We start from the raw sequence: 13,988 nt of genomic DNA, 5'->3' as shown, positions 1-13,988 counted from the left end.
CGGTCTCGCCTGACCCACGAAGAGAGGACTCGCCGTAGGGATAACAATTTATGTCTGTACTGCGCCAGTACCAAACACTTCTTGGTGGATTGCCCTATTCGCCCTCCAAGTCTGGGAAACGCACGCACGCACCCAGCCCACGTGGGTGTGGCGTCTCTTGGTACGAAATCTGCTTCTCCACGTCTCACTGTGCCCGTGCGGATTTCTCCTTCTGCCAACCCCTCCCTCTCAGCCGTGGCCTGCTTGGACTCAGGTGCTTCTGGAAATTTTATTCTGGACTCTTTGGTGAATAAGTTCTGCATCCCGGTGACCCGTCTCGTCAAGCCGCTCTACATTTCTTCCGTCAATGGAGTGAAGTTGGACTGTACTGTGCGTTACCGCACAGAATCTCTCTTAATGTGCATTGAACCCCATCACGAAAAGATCGAATTGTTCGTCCTTCCCAACTGTACCTCTGAAGTCCTCCTCGGTCTGCCATGGCTCCAGCATCATTCTCCCACCCTTGACTGGACCACCGGGGAGATCAAGAATTAGGGCCCTGCTTGCCGTAAGAGATGCCTCACCTCTGCTCCCAGTCCCGTCTGTCGGGCCTCAGTGTCTCCTCCTGTGCCTAGTCTCGCCAAGGCCTATCAGGACTGTGCCGTGCCTCCTCATAGCCCCCGTCCTGGTGACACTCTGCCCCGTGCCAAGCTTCACCCTCTGCCCTCCCTCCCCATTCCCACTCCTGCTGAACTGCCTACCTTTGAGGAAACCTTACAATCACTCCCAGTGTCCTCGTCCCATGTGAAGCAATTGCCGGACAAAAAAAGGGGGAGACCTAAGGGGGGGGTACTGTTACGCCGAGCGCTCTGGGTCCCTGCTCCTCCCCGGAGCGCTCGCGGCGTTCCTCTCTCTGCAGCGCCCCGGTCAGACCCGCTGACCGGGAGCGCTGCACTGACATTGCCGGCAGGGATGCGATTCGCTCGCGAATCGCATCCCAAGTCATTTACCTGTCCCGGCCCCCGGCTGTCATGTCCTGGCGCACGCGGCTCCGCTCCTTAGGGCGTGCGCGCGCCAGCTCTCTAAGATTTAAAGGGCCAGTGCACCAATGATTGGTGCCTGGCCCAATTAGCCTAATTAGCTTCCACCTGCTCCCTGGCTATATTACCTCACTTCCCCTGCACTTCCTTGCTGGATCTTGTTGCCTTATGCCAGTGAAAGCGTTTAGTGTTGTCCAAAGCCTGTGTTTCCAGATCTTCTGCTATCCATATTGACTACGAACCTTGCCGCCTGCCCCGACCTTCTGCTACGTCTGACCTTGCCTCTGCCTAGTCCTTCTGTCCCACGCCTTCTCAGCAGTCAGCGAGGTTGAGCCGTTGCTGGTGGATACGACCTGGTTGCTACCGCCGCAGCAAGACCATCCCGCTTTGCGTCCGGGCTCTGGTGAATACCAGTAGCATCTTAGAACCGGTCCACCGACACGGTAAACGCCAATCCCTCGCTGACACAGAGGATCCACATCCAGCTAGCCGAATCGTGACAGTGTCAACATTGTGGGGGAATCTGTGTGCAGGACGCTGCCATGGTGGGGGCACAATACTGACAACCATTGGCTTCAACATGGATCTGGTAAGAAGAAGTATTATTATAATGAACAAATATATAATAATATGCAAATAGAAGCATCACACAGAGCTCCATAGACCCGCCCGTGCCCCCATTACACAATCCTGTTCAGTTCTCACTATTTTAAGCCAAAAATGTCAGAGCCTATTGGTCGCGTAATGCAATCTCACCCCACTGGCATTCTCAATACCTGTCACTGACGTAATATTCTCGCTTGCCATCTCGTAGTGAACAATGATGTTATATCATGCATCTGTATCTGCCGAGCGCAGCCGCGCATGATTGAATAAGCGCCCTAATTATAGCGGGGTGATAATGTCTATTTTTCACTTGCATTTGGTGTGTCCATCTAATTGAAAGCTGAGCACATTAGTCGAGCGCTGAATAAATAGGCCATTCCTGCTGTCTCTCATCAATAATGTACTGTTCTATTATCAAGGAACCTAATAGAGTGTAACAAATTCTCGCTAAACTAATATAAGCCTCACACCAGACGAGAGCCAACAGATTATATCTCGGTGCTTTCAACAAACAAGAACTGGGTGTAATGCGCGCCCTTTACGTACACGCATCAATATGTCATAAAAATAAGTAATAAGTAATAATTGTTCCGTATTTATTTGCTTACAGCTTATTTGGATTGGCTTTTGGCGCTCAATTACTATTACAATCCACTCTGCTGGGACATAAAGGCTGATCTGCAAGAATAGGCGTGAAATGTAATCGTATAGTTATACAGTACAAGGATCGACTGTCATCAGGCCTGTTTATTGGGTGTAATATAGTCATTTAGACATATACATGATTATATATTATATTCATTGCATAGGGTATATCATATATACATGATTATATATTATATTGACTGCATAGGGTATATAGTATATACATGATTATATATTATATTGACTGCATAGGGTATATAGTATATACATGATTATATACATATTATATTGACTGCATAGGGTATATAGTATATACATGATTATATACATATTATATTGACTGCATAGGGTATATAGTATATACATGATTATATACATATTATATTCACTGCATAGGGTATATAGTATATACATGATTATATACATATTATATTCACTGCATAGGGTCTATAGTATATACATGATTATATACATATTATATTCACTGCATAGGGTATATAGTATATACATGATTATATACATATTATATTCACTGCATAGGGTCTATAGTATATACATGATTATATACATATTATAGTCACTGCATAGGGTATATAGTATATACATGATTATATACATATTATATTCACTGCATAGGGTATATAGTATATACATGATTATATACATATTATATTCACTGCATAGGGTATATAGTATATACACGGTTAACCATAATTTTACATTCTTTTCCCTCCAACTACTAATTGGTTCCAGATGTCCATTAGTTTATATGTGGCTAAAGGTTAAATTAATGAACCATACATCAATGGTATTGGCAAGAGATGCCCTAAAGCAGTGTTTCCCAACCAGTGTGCCTCCAGCTGTTGCACAACTACCACTCCCAGCATGCCTGGACAGCCGTTGGATGGAGGAGAAGGAAGAGGAGAAGGGGGAGGAAAAGAATGAGAAGGACAAAAAGTAGGAGAAGTAAAAGGAGGAGGAAGGGAAGGAGGAAGAGGAAGGAGAGAAGGAAAGAAGATGAGATGGAAGGGGAACAGGATTAGGAGTAAGAAAAAGAAAAAGAGTAGAAAGAGTAAAAGGATAAAGAGGAAGAAGAGGGAAAGGAGGAAGAGAAGGAAGAGCAGGAGGAATAAAAGAAGGAAGAGGACAAAGAGTAGGAGCAGAAGAAAGAGGAGGAGGAAGAGGCGTAGGAAAGAGAGGAGGAAGAGGAGGGAGAGAAGGAAGGAGGATGAGGAGGAAGTGGAACTGGAGGAGGAAGAAGAGGATTAGAAAGATGAAGAGGAGAAAAAGGAAGAGGAATAGGAGGGCGCAGCTGCATCTTGTCTCCCAGATGATTTCTTCTAATATCTTTGTTTACCCTTTGGATTCCATAGGGTCAGGCAAGTTTCCAAAAATAAATTATAAAGTCCTCAAACCCCATCAGAGAAATGCTTCTGCTAACCTTGAAGATATTGTTATTTTCATTTACAACTGGGAGAGTAATTTGCCAAAAGTACAAGCAGTACTACAGCTAGGGGTTAACAGCAATCCCTAAGGGGTGGGCTTGGGATCTCTAGGAGGCACTTTATCTGGGGTATTTAATAGAAAGAGGTGAACAAAGTAGAAGCCATCTAAAATTGTGCCCAAACCAAGAAGCAAGTGAACTTTTTTAGGAGTCGTGGGTTATTACTGCAGGTTCATTCCAAATTTTGCTCCTATAGTAACTTCCTTTTCATGAAGTCCATTCTCTGTAGAGAACCAATTGTGTGGTGCAGACTGGTCCATCTGATGTACCCTTAGGAACAATTGTGGTGTCCCAGCACCGAAGGCGGTCCTGTGGGCTAAACATTGCCTCGGGCACCCTGTTGACTGTCTACTGGGCCCACTATCTCATTGTTTACCCTTGTTGTATTGTATCCTATTTTCATGTCATGTTCTGTATTTAATTATGTACTGTATCCTTAAGGGAGGTAGGTAGAGAGACCAGGTGACCCTGAAGCCCCAATAGAGAACCACCAAACCTTTATTTGGAGCACAGATTGCAGGCAGCCCTGCTCTCCCATAATATAACAAGGGGGCATCCTCTACGTCTAGAGGAAAGAAGGTTTCTACACCAGCACATGTGGGGGTTCTTTACTGTAAGAGCAGTGAGACTGTGGAATTCTCTCCCGGAGGGGGTGTCATGGTGAACTCTGTAAAAGAATTCAAAAGGGTCTGGATGCATTCTTGGAAAATAATAACATTGATGGTTATGGATATTAGATTTATAGGGACAGAACGTTCATCCAGGGATTTATTCTGATGCCATATTTGGCATTTTGGAATTTTTACCTCTAGTCTGAGGGTTTTTTGCCTCCTCTGGATCAACTCAGTAGGGACTCATTAGGGTTATAGGTTGAACTTGATGGACTCTGGTCTTTTTTCAACCTTATAAACTATGTTACTATGGGATATGTAACCCCCGAGTCACATAACACATCTCTGTCTATTGTCCATGGTAACTCACATAAATGGCCGTCACCACGCAGTGATTTCAGTGAGGTCAGAGGGAAGGAGCACCCTGTCACCTACCTCAGCAGAAAGCTTATGCCCCCTGAGACAACATTTTCACAACATGCTTTCTCAGCTTCCAGAACCTTTAATATTCTGTGGAGCACAGATCCGGCAAAGTGCTGGGAAATACATATGATCTGTCCTTATCACATTGTGTGGGACAAAATATATTTGTCCCCACAGTTTGAATAGATGGGGTAGATATGTGGGAAAGTGACAGGAGTTATGGTCAGGGATCATTACATGTTCCCAAGTTTACTTGTAATATTTAGCTACCAGGTTTAAGGAAACACATATCTCATCCAGAGAAAACTGGGTGAGATATGGGAAATCAAGGATAAGCATGAAATCCCTAGGAGACCATATCAGCAAAGAAACCTTTGGTAAAGTCTGTTTTGGGGCCTGAATTTTTATGGAGTTAAAAACAAGTTGGCAATGTTACCTGTCACCCTCTTCCTGGACAGTCCAGATTTTCAGTTTTGCCAAAATCAGTACAGATGGTGACTAAAGACAGCTGGGTAATGGGCAAGGTGTAAATCAGTACAGGTGGTGACTAAAGACAGCTGGGTAATGGGCAAGGTGTAAATCAGTACAGGTGGTGACTAAAGACAGCTGGGTAATGGGCAAGGTGTAAATCAGTAAAGGTGGTGACTAAAGACAGCTGGGTAATGGGCAAGGTGTAAATCAGTACAGGTGATGACTAAAGACAGCTGGGTAATGGGCAAGGTGTAAATCAGTACAGGTGATGACTAAAGACAGCTGGGTAATGGGCAAGGTGTAAATCAGTACAGGTGGTGACTAAAGACAGCTGGGTAATGGGCAAGGTGTAAATCAGTACAGGTGGTGACTAAAGACAGCTGGGTAATGGGCAATGTGTAAATCAGAACAGGTGGTGACTAAAGACAGCTGGGTAATGGGCAAGGTGTAAATCAGTACAGGGTGTGACTAAAGACAGCTGGGTAATGGGCAAGCTGTAAATCAGTACAGGTGGTGACTAAAGACAGCTGGGTAATGGGCAAGGTGTAAATCAGTACAGGTGGTGACTAAAGACAGCTGGGTAATGGGCAATGTGTAAATCAGTACAGGTGGTGACTAAAGACAGCTGGGTAATAGGCAAGGTGTAAATCAGTACAGGTGGTGACTAAAGGCAGCTGGGTAATGGGCAAGGTGTAAATCAGTACAGGTGGTGACTAAAGACAGCTGGGTAATGGGCAAGGTGTAAATCAGTACAGGTGGTGACTAAAGACAGCTGGGTAATGGGCAATGTGTAAATCAGTACAGGTGGTGACTAAAGACAGCTGGGTAATGGGCAAGGTGTAAATCAGTACAGGTGGTGACTAAAGGCAGCTGGGTAATGGGCAAGGTGTACATCAGTACAGGTGATGACTAAAGACAGCTGGGTAATGGGCAAGGTGTAAATCAGTACAGGTGATGACTAAAGACAGCTGGGTAATGGGCAAGGTGTAAATCAGTACAGGTGATGACTAAAGACAGCTGGGTAATGGGCAAGGTGTAAATCAGTACAGGTGGTGACTAAAGACAGCTGGGTAATGGGCATGGTGTAAATCAGTGAAGGTGGTGACTAAAGACAGCTTGGTAATGGGCAAGGTGTAAATCAGGACAGGTGATGACTAAAGACAGCTGGGTAATGGGCAAGGTGTAAATCAGTACAGGTTGGTGACTAAAGACAGCTGGGTAATGGGCAAGATGTAAATCAGTACAGGTGGTGACTAAAGACAGCTGGGTAATGGGCAATATGTAAATCAGTACAGGTGGTGACTAAAGACAGCTGGGTAATGGGCAAGGTGTAAATCAGTAAAGGTGGTGACTAAAGACAGCTTGGTAATGGGCAAGGTGTAAATCAGTGCAGGTGGTGACTGAAGACAGCTGGGTAATGGGCAAGGTGTAAATCAGTACAGGTGGTGACTAAAGGCAGCTGGATAATGGGGAAGGTGTAAATCAGTACAGGTGGTGACTAAAGACAGCTGGTTAATGGGCAAGGTGTAAATCAGTACAGGTGGTGACTAAAGACAGCTGGGTAATGGGCAAGGTGTAAATCAGTACAGGTGGTGACTAAAGACAGCTGGGTAATGGGCAAGATGTAAATCAGTACAGGTGGTGACTAAAGACAGCTGGGTAATGGGCAAGATGTAAATCAGTACAGGTGGTGACTACAGACAGCTGGGTAATGGGCAAGATGTAAATCAGTACAGGTGGTGACTAAAGGCAGCTGGGTAATGGGCAAAGTGTAAATCAGTACAGGTAGTGACTAAAGACAGCTGGGTAATGGACAAGGTGTAAATCAGTACAGGTGGTGACTAAAGACAGCTGGGTAATGGGCAAGGTGTAAATCAGTACAGGTGGTGACTAAAGACAGCTGGGTAATGGGCAAGGTGTACATCAGTACAGGTGGTGACTAAAGACAGCTGGGTAATGGGCAAGGTGTAAATCAGTACAGGTGGTGACTAAAGACAGCTGGGTAATGGGGAAGGTGTAAATCAGTACAGGTGGTGACTAAAGACAGCTGGGTAATGGGCAAGGTGGAAATCAGTACAGGTTGGTGACTAAAGACAGCTGGGTAATGGGCAAGGTGTAAATCAGTACAGGTGATTACTGAAGACAGCTGGGTAATGGGCAAGGTGTAAATCAGTACAGGTGATGACTAAAGACAGCTGGGTAATGGGCAAGGTGTAAATCAGTACAGGTTGTGACTAAAGACAGCTGGGTAATGGGCAAGGTGTAAATCAGTACAGGTGGTGACTAAAGACAGCTGGGTAATGGGCAAGGTGTAAATCAGTACAGGTGATGACTAAAGACATCTGGGTAATGGGCAAGGTGTAAATCAGTACAGGTGGTGACTAAAGACAGCTGGGTAATGGGGAAGGTGTAAATCAGTACAGGTGGTGACTAAAGACAGCTGGGTAATGGGCAAGGTGTAAATCAGTACAGGTGGAGACTAAAGACAGCTGGGTAATGGGCAAGATGTAAATCAGTACAGGTGATGACTAAAGACAGCTGGGTAATGGGCAAGGTGTAAATCAGTACAGGTGGTGACTAAAGACAGCTGGGTAATGGGCAAGGTGTACATCAGTACAGGTGGTGACTAAAGACAGCTGGGTAATGGGCAAGATGTAAATCAGTACAGGTGGTGACTAAAGGCAGCTGGGTAATGGGCAAAGTGTAAATCAGTACAGGTAGTGACTAAAGACAGCTGGGTAATGGACAAGGTGTAAATCAGTACAGGTGGTGACTAAAGACAGCTGGGTAATGGGCAAGGTGTAAATCAGTACAGGTGGTGACTAAAGACAGCTGGGTAATGGGCAAGGTGTACATCAGTACAGGTGGTGACTAAAGACAGCTGGGTAATGGGCAAGGTGTAAATCAGTACAGGTGGTGACTAAAGACAGCTGGGTAATGGGGAAGGTGTAAATCAGTACAGGTGGTGACTAAAGACAGCTGGGTACTGGGCAAGGTGGAAATCAGTACAGGTTGGTGACTAAAGACAGCTGGGTAATGGGCAAGGTGTAAATCAGTACAGGTGATGACTAAAGACAGCTGGGTAATGGGCAAGGTGTAAATCAGTACAGGTGGTGACTAAAGACAGCTGGGTAATGGGCAAGGTGTAAATCAGTACAGGTGGTGACTAAAGACAGCTGGGTAATGGGCAAGATGTAAATCAGTACAGGTGGAGACTAAAGACAGCTGGGTAATGGGCAAGTGTAAATCAGTACAGGTGGTGACTAAAGACAGCTGGGTAATGGGCAAGTGTAAATCAGTACAGGTGGTGACTAAAGACAGCTGGATAATGGGCAAGGTGTAAATCAGTACAGGTGATGACTAAAGACAGTTGGGTAATGGGCAAGGTGTAAATCAGTACAGGTGGTGACTAAAGACAGCTGGGTAATGGGGAAGGTGTAAATCAGTACAGGTGGTGACTAAAGACAGCTGGGTAATGGGCAAGGTGTAAATCAGTACAGGTGGAGACTAAAGACAGCTGGGTAATGGGCAAGATGTAAATCAGTACAGGTGATGACTAAAGACAGCTGGGTAATGGGCAAGGTGTAAATCAGTACAGGTGGTGACTAAAGACAGCTGGGTAATGGGCAAGGTGTAAATCAGTACAGGTGGAGACTAAATACAGCTGGGTAATGGGCAAGGTGTAAATCAGTACAGGTGGTGACTAAAGACAGCTGGGTAATGGGGAAGGTGTATATCAGTACAGGTGGAGACTAAAGACAGCTGGGTAATGGGCAAGATGTAAATCAGTACAGGTGGTGACTAAAGACAGCTGGGTAATGGGCAAGGTGTAAATCAGTACAGGTGGTGACTAAAGACAGCTGGGTAATGGGCAAGATGTAAATCAGTACAGATGATGACTAAAGACAGCTGGGTAATGGGGAAGGTGTATATCAGTACAGGTGGAGACTAAAGACAGCTGGGTAATGGGCAAGATGTAAATCAGTACAGGTGATGGCTAAAGACAGCTGGGTAATGGGGAAGGTGTATATCAGTACAGGTGGAGACTAAAGACAGCTGGGTAATGGGGAAGGTGTAAATCAGTACAGGTGGAGACTAAAGACAGCTGGGTAATGGGCAAGGTGTAAATCAGTACAGGTGGAGACTAAAGACAGCTGGGTAATGGGCAAGGTGTAAATCAGTACAGGTGGTGACTAAAGACAGCTGGGTAATGGGCAAGGTGTAAATCAGTACAGTTGGAGACTAAAGACAGCTGGGTAATGGGCAAGGTGTATATCAGTACAGGTGGAGACTAAAGACAGCTGGGTAATGGGCAAGATGTAAATCAGTACAGGTGATGGCTAAAGACAGCTGGGTAATGGGCAAGGTGTATATCAGTACAGGTGGAGACTAAAGACAGCTGGGTAATGGGGAAGGTGTAAATCAGTACAGGTGATGACTAAAGACAGCTGGGTAATGGGGAAGGTGTAAATCAGTACAGGTGATGACTAAAGACAGCTGGGTAATGGCCAAGATGTAAATCAGTACAGGTGGTGACTAAAGACAGCTGGGTAATGGGCAAGATGTAAATCAGTACAGGTGATGACTAAAGACAGCTGGGTAATGGGGAAGGTGTAAATAAGTACAGGTGGTGACTAAAGACAGCTGGGTAATGGGCAAGGTGTAAATCAGTACAGGTGGTGACTAAAGACAGCTGGGTAATGGGCAATATGTAAATCAGTACAGGTGATGACTAAAGACAGCTGGGTAATGGGCAAGGTGTAAATCAGTACAGGTGGGGACTAAAGACAGCTGGGTAATGGGCAAGATGTAAATCAGTACAGGTGGTGACTAAAGACAACTGGGTAATGGGGAAGGTGTACATCAGTACAGGTGGTGACTAAAGACAGCTGGGTAATGGGCAAGGTGTAAATCAGTACAGGTGGTGACTAAAGACAGCTGGGTAATGGGCAAGGTGTAAATCAGTACAGGTGGTGACTAAAGACAGCTGGGTAATGGGCAAGGTGTAAATCAGTACAGGTGGTGACTAAAGACAGCTGGGTAATGGGGAAGGTGTAAATCAGTACAGGTGGTGACTAAAGACAGCTGGGTAATGGGGAAGGTGTAAATCAGTACAGGTGATGACTAAAGACAGCTGGGTAATGGGGAAGGTGTACATCAGTACAGGTGATGACTAAAGACAGCTGGGTAATGGGCAAGGTGTACATCAGTCCGCAGGCTGAGGCTGTAAAGAACCTAAAAATCTGATGGGAGATGGAGGCCTGAGGTTTGTAGCTTCAAAAAGGGACATTTTGGTGTGTGAATAACCTTTGATGACTGTCTGGTTGGCGGCTGGTAGTAAGACATTTGTATAGCGCTTGGACAGGCAGGAATTTATTTTGTGCACAAGTGTGAAGACTGTTTTGTGTTTGCTAAACAGTAGAAGCCTTGTTTAAACTTCAACTATGTGCCCTGTCTCTGCCCTGCTCTACTTCTTGTTTAGTCTTTGTTTCTGCGTCTTGTTGTTGCTCTTGTTTCTATATCTTGTAGTTGCTACTGTTACTGTATATTTTGGTTGTTATTGTTTATGTACCTTATAGTTGCTCTTCTTTCTGTATCTTGTAGTTGCTCTTGTTTCTGTAGATTGTAGTTGCTCTTGTTTCTATATTTTGTGGTTACCCTTGTTTCTGTATCTTGTAGTCACTCTTGTTACTGTAGATTGTACTTGCTCTTGTTTCTGTATTTTGTGGTTGCTCTTGTTTCTGTATCTTGTAATTGCTCTTGTTTCTGTATCTTGTAATTGCTCTTGTTACTGTAGATTGTACTTGCTCTTGTTTCTGTATCTTGTAGTTGCTATTGTTACTTCATCTTGTGGTTGTTATTGTTTATGTACCTTATAGTTGCTCTTCTTTCTGCACATTTTATTTGCTCTTGTTTCTGTAGATTGTACTTGCTCTTGTTTTCGTATTTTAAGGTTACTCTTGTTTCTGTATTTTATGGTTACTCTTGTTTCAGGATTTTGTAGTTTCTCTGGTTACTGTAGTGTACTTGCTCTTGTTTCTATATTTTGTGGTTACTCTTGTTTCTGTATCTTGTAGTTGCTCTTGTTACTATAGATTGTACTTGCTCTTGTTTTCGTATTTTAAGGTTACTCTTGTTTCTGTATTTTATGGTTACTCTTGTTTCAGGATTTTGTAGTTTCTCTGGTTACTGTAGTGTACTTGCTCTTGTTTCTATATTTTGTGGTTACTCTTGTTTCTGTATCTTGTAATTGCTCTTGTTTCTGTAGATTGTACTTGCTCTTGTTTTCGTATTTTAAGGTTACTCTTGTTTCTGTATTTTATGGTTACTCTTGTTTCAGGATTTTGTAGTTTCTCTGGTTACTGTAGTGTACTTGCTCTTGTTTCTATATTTTGTGGTTACTCTTGTTTCTGTATCTTGTAATTGCTCTGGTTACTGTAGATTGTACTTGCTCTTGTTTTCGTATTTTATGATTCCTCTTGTTTCTGTACTTGTGGCTGCTCTTGTTTCTGTATTTTGTAGTTGCTATTGTTACTGTATTTTGTAGTTGCACTTGTGCCTGTTTCTTGTAGTTGATCTTGTTTCTTTTTTCTGTAGTTGCTCTTGTTTCTGTACTTGTGGCTGCTCGTTTCTGTATTTTTAAGTTGCTTTTCTTTCTGTATTTCACGGTTGCTTCTTAGTTATAATTGCATTTTAGTTCACTATCTGGTCAGCCTTGTCTTTAAGCTCTTTAGGTACCAGAGCCCTCCAGTTGCTTTTGTTAAAGTCAATGCTAAAGGATACTGTAGATCTCGGAATAGATTTAGGGACAGCTAGGTCGAGTTTGGTAAGACCCTGTTCATATTTGTCTGCTTTAGGTCCTGACTGCCATGCTCTTATTCATTTGGTTTGTACAATCTATTGGTGAGTTCCTGTTCTGATTATTTGTCACCTTCTTGCACTGATACTTTCTGTCACTCTGTGCTTGATATATGTATTGGCTGTATTGCAATTCCCGGGGATCAGTTAGGACCAAAGAAAATGTGTCTGCTATAATTGAAGCCCTAATCACATGATCAGTGTAGTTACTGGCATAGCCTTATATATACCAGCACATACTACAAAGGGAAATCCCTACTTCTGCTCTGGCATTGTCACTCCACCGATCAGCCACTGATGGCCTATCTCGTGGACGAGCCATCAATCAAAAAGTCAGGAAAAAAACACTTTACGTCAAATTCAATAAAAGTATAGGCCCCAAGATGACTTTATTTGTCGCTGATCAGCCCTCGCAGAATCCGTAGCCGTTCTTCTCACGTCCTGGTTCTAGTCTGTTTCAAAAAGAACATTTGCTGTACTTATGTTTTTTTCCCCTCCGTTCTGCAATCACATTTATTTTTACATTACATTTTGGGCATCAGACAATTACACTGTTTCCAGACAGTTCATCATCTCTGTAATTTCATGCCAGAAAACAGTTCATGTTTATCTCGCTCATCATGCTGATTTTTACTTCGTTCTCGCAAATAGTTTGATGTAACCATTAGCGGGGACTTGGAATTGGCCTGGGATTTAATAGGCATATGTGCAGCTTGTGGGAAGATGCACGGCAGCAGAAGTCTGAAGTTTAGACTGTTGTGGATCAGCTGCACCGAGCAGCCGTGTTTATTACATTCAGACGACTAATTCTTTGACATAATGTCGTGGTATTGTTATTATGTATGCTCCTCAAGATGGTCGCTGAAAATACTGAAAGAATTTGTGCTGAGTCCTGGAATCAAGAGCAAAAAACCTCATGGTCTTAAAGGGGTACTCCGCCCCAAAACAAAGGATAGGGGATAAGATAAAATGCATTGAAATTGAGAAAGAGATGTGCAGATCACCTCCCACTGGTTTTGCACGTATCCTCAGCCTGGCCTGGCCTGGTATGTATCGTAGAGAAAGGAGATGTCCTGGATCCAGCAATTCCGTAAAACATCCAAGTTTATTTGAAATCCAAAAACATTAAAATCTTGCAAACAAAGCACTTAGTGCACACCACCTAACCAGTGATACACTGAAAATGGACGCGTTTCGAGCGCATGCACGCTCTTGATCACCATAACACCAGTGCTCGTCCTCCCCTCTTAATCCACGACTCGGAGGGAGGGACTACCAAACGTGAGTAAAAATCTAAATTTTTTGAATAAAATACTTTGTCACAAAAAGACAGGTACAACAAAATAGTCAAATGCATGATTAGATATGGAGAGATCATCCCGTGCACATTCACAAATGGGCAGACATATTTTCTTACTTCTTGATTTTAGTTCAGTTTCATAAATGTTCTTAATGTCGCATTATACATATATATCAATGTGCACAGGACCCAATACTTTGGAACTTTATGTAGGAAAAATAATTTTGTGTGATGCAAAAATTTTGATTTTTACTCAAGTTTGGTAGTCCCTCCCTCCGAGTCATGGATAAAGAGGGGCGGACGAGCACTGGTGTTATGGTGATCCAGAGCGCGCCTGCGCTCGAAACACGTCCATTTTCAGTGTATCACTGGTTAGGTGGTGTGCGCTAAGTGCTTTGTTTGCAAGTTTTTAATGTTTTTGGATTTCAAATAAACTTGGATGTTTTACGGAATTGCTGGATCCAGGACATCTCCTTTCTCTACGATAGGGGATAAGATGTCTGATTGCGGGGGTCCCACTGCTGGGGACCTCCACGATCTCGGCTGCGGCA

This window comes from Hyla sarda, chromosome 6 (assembly GCF_029499605.1).
Source record: "Hyla sarda isolate aHylSar1 chromosome 6, aHylSar1.hap1, whole genome shotgun sequence".
NCBI classification, from domain to species: Eukaryota; Metazoa; Chordata; class Amphibia; order Anura; family Hylidae; genus Hyla; species Hyla sarda.
The sequence above is the reverse complement of the archived record's forward strand: the minus strand, read 5'-3'. Positions refer to the sequence as shown.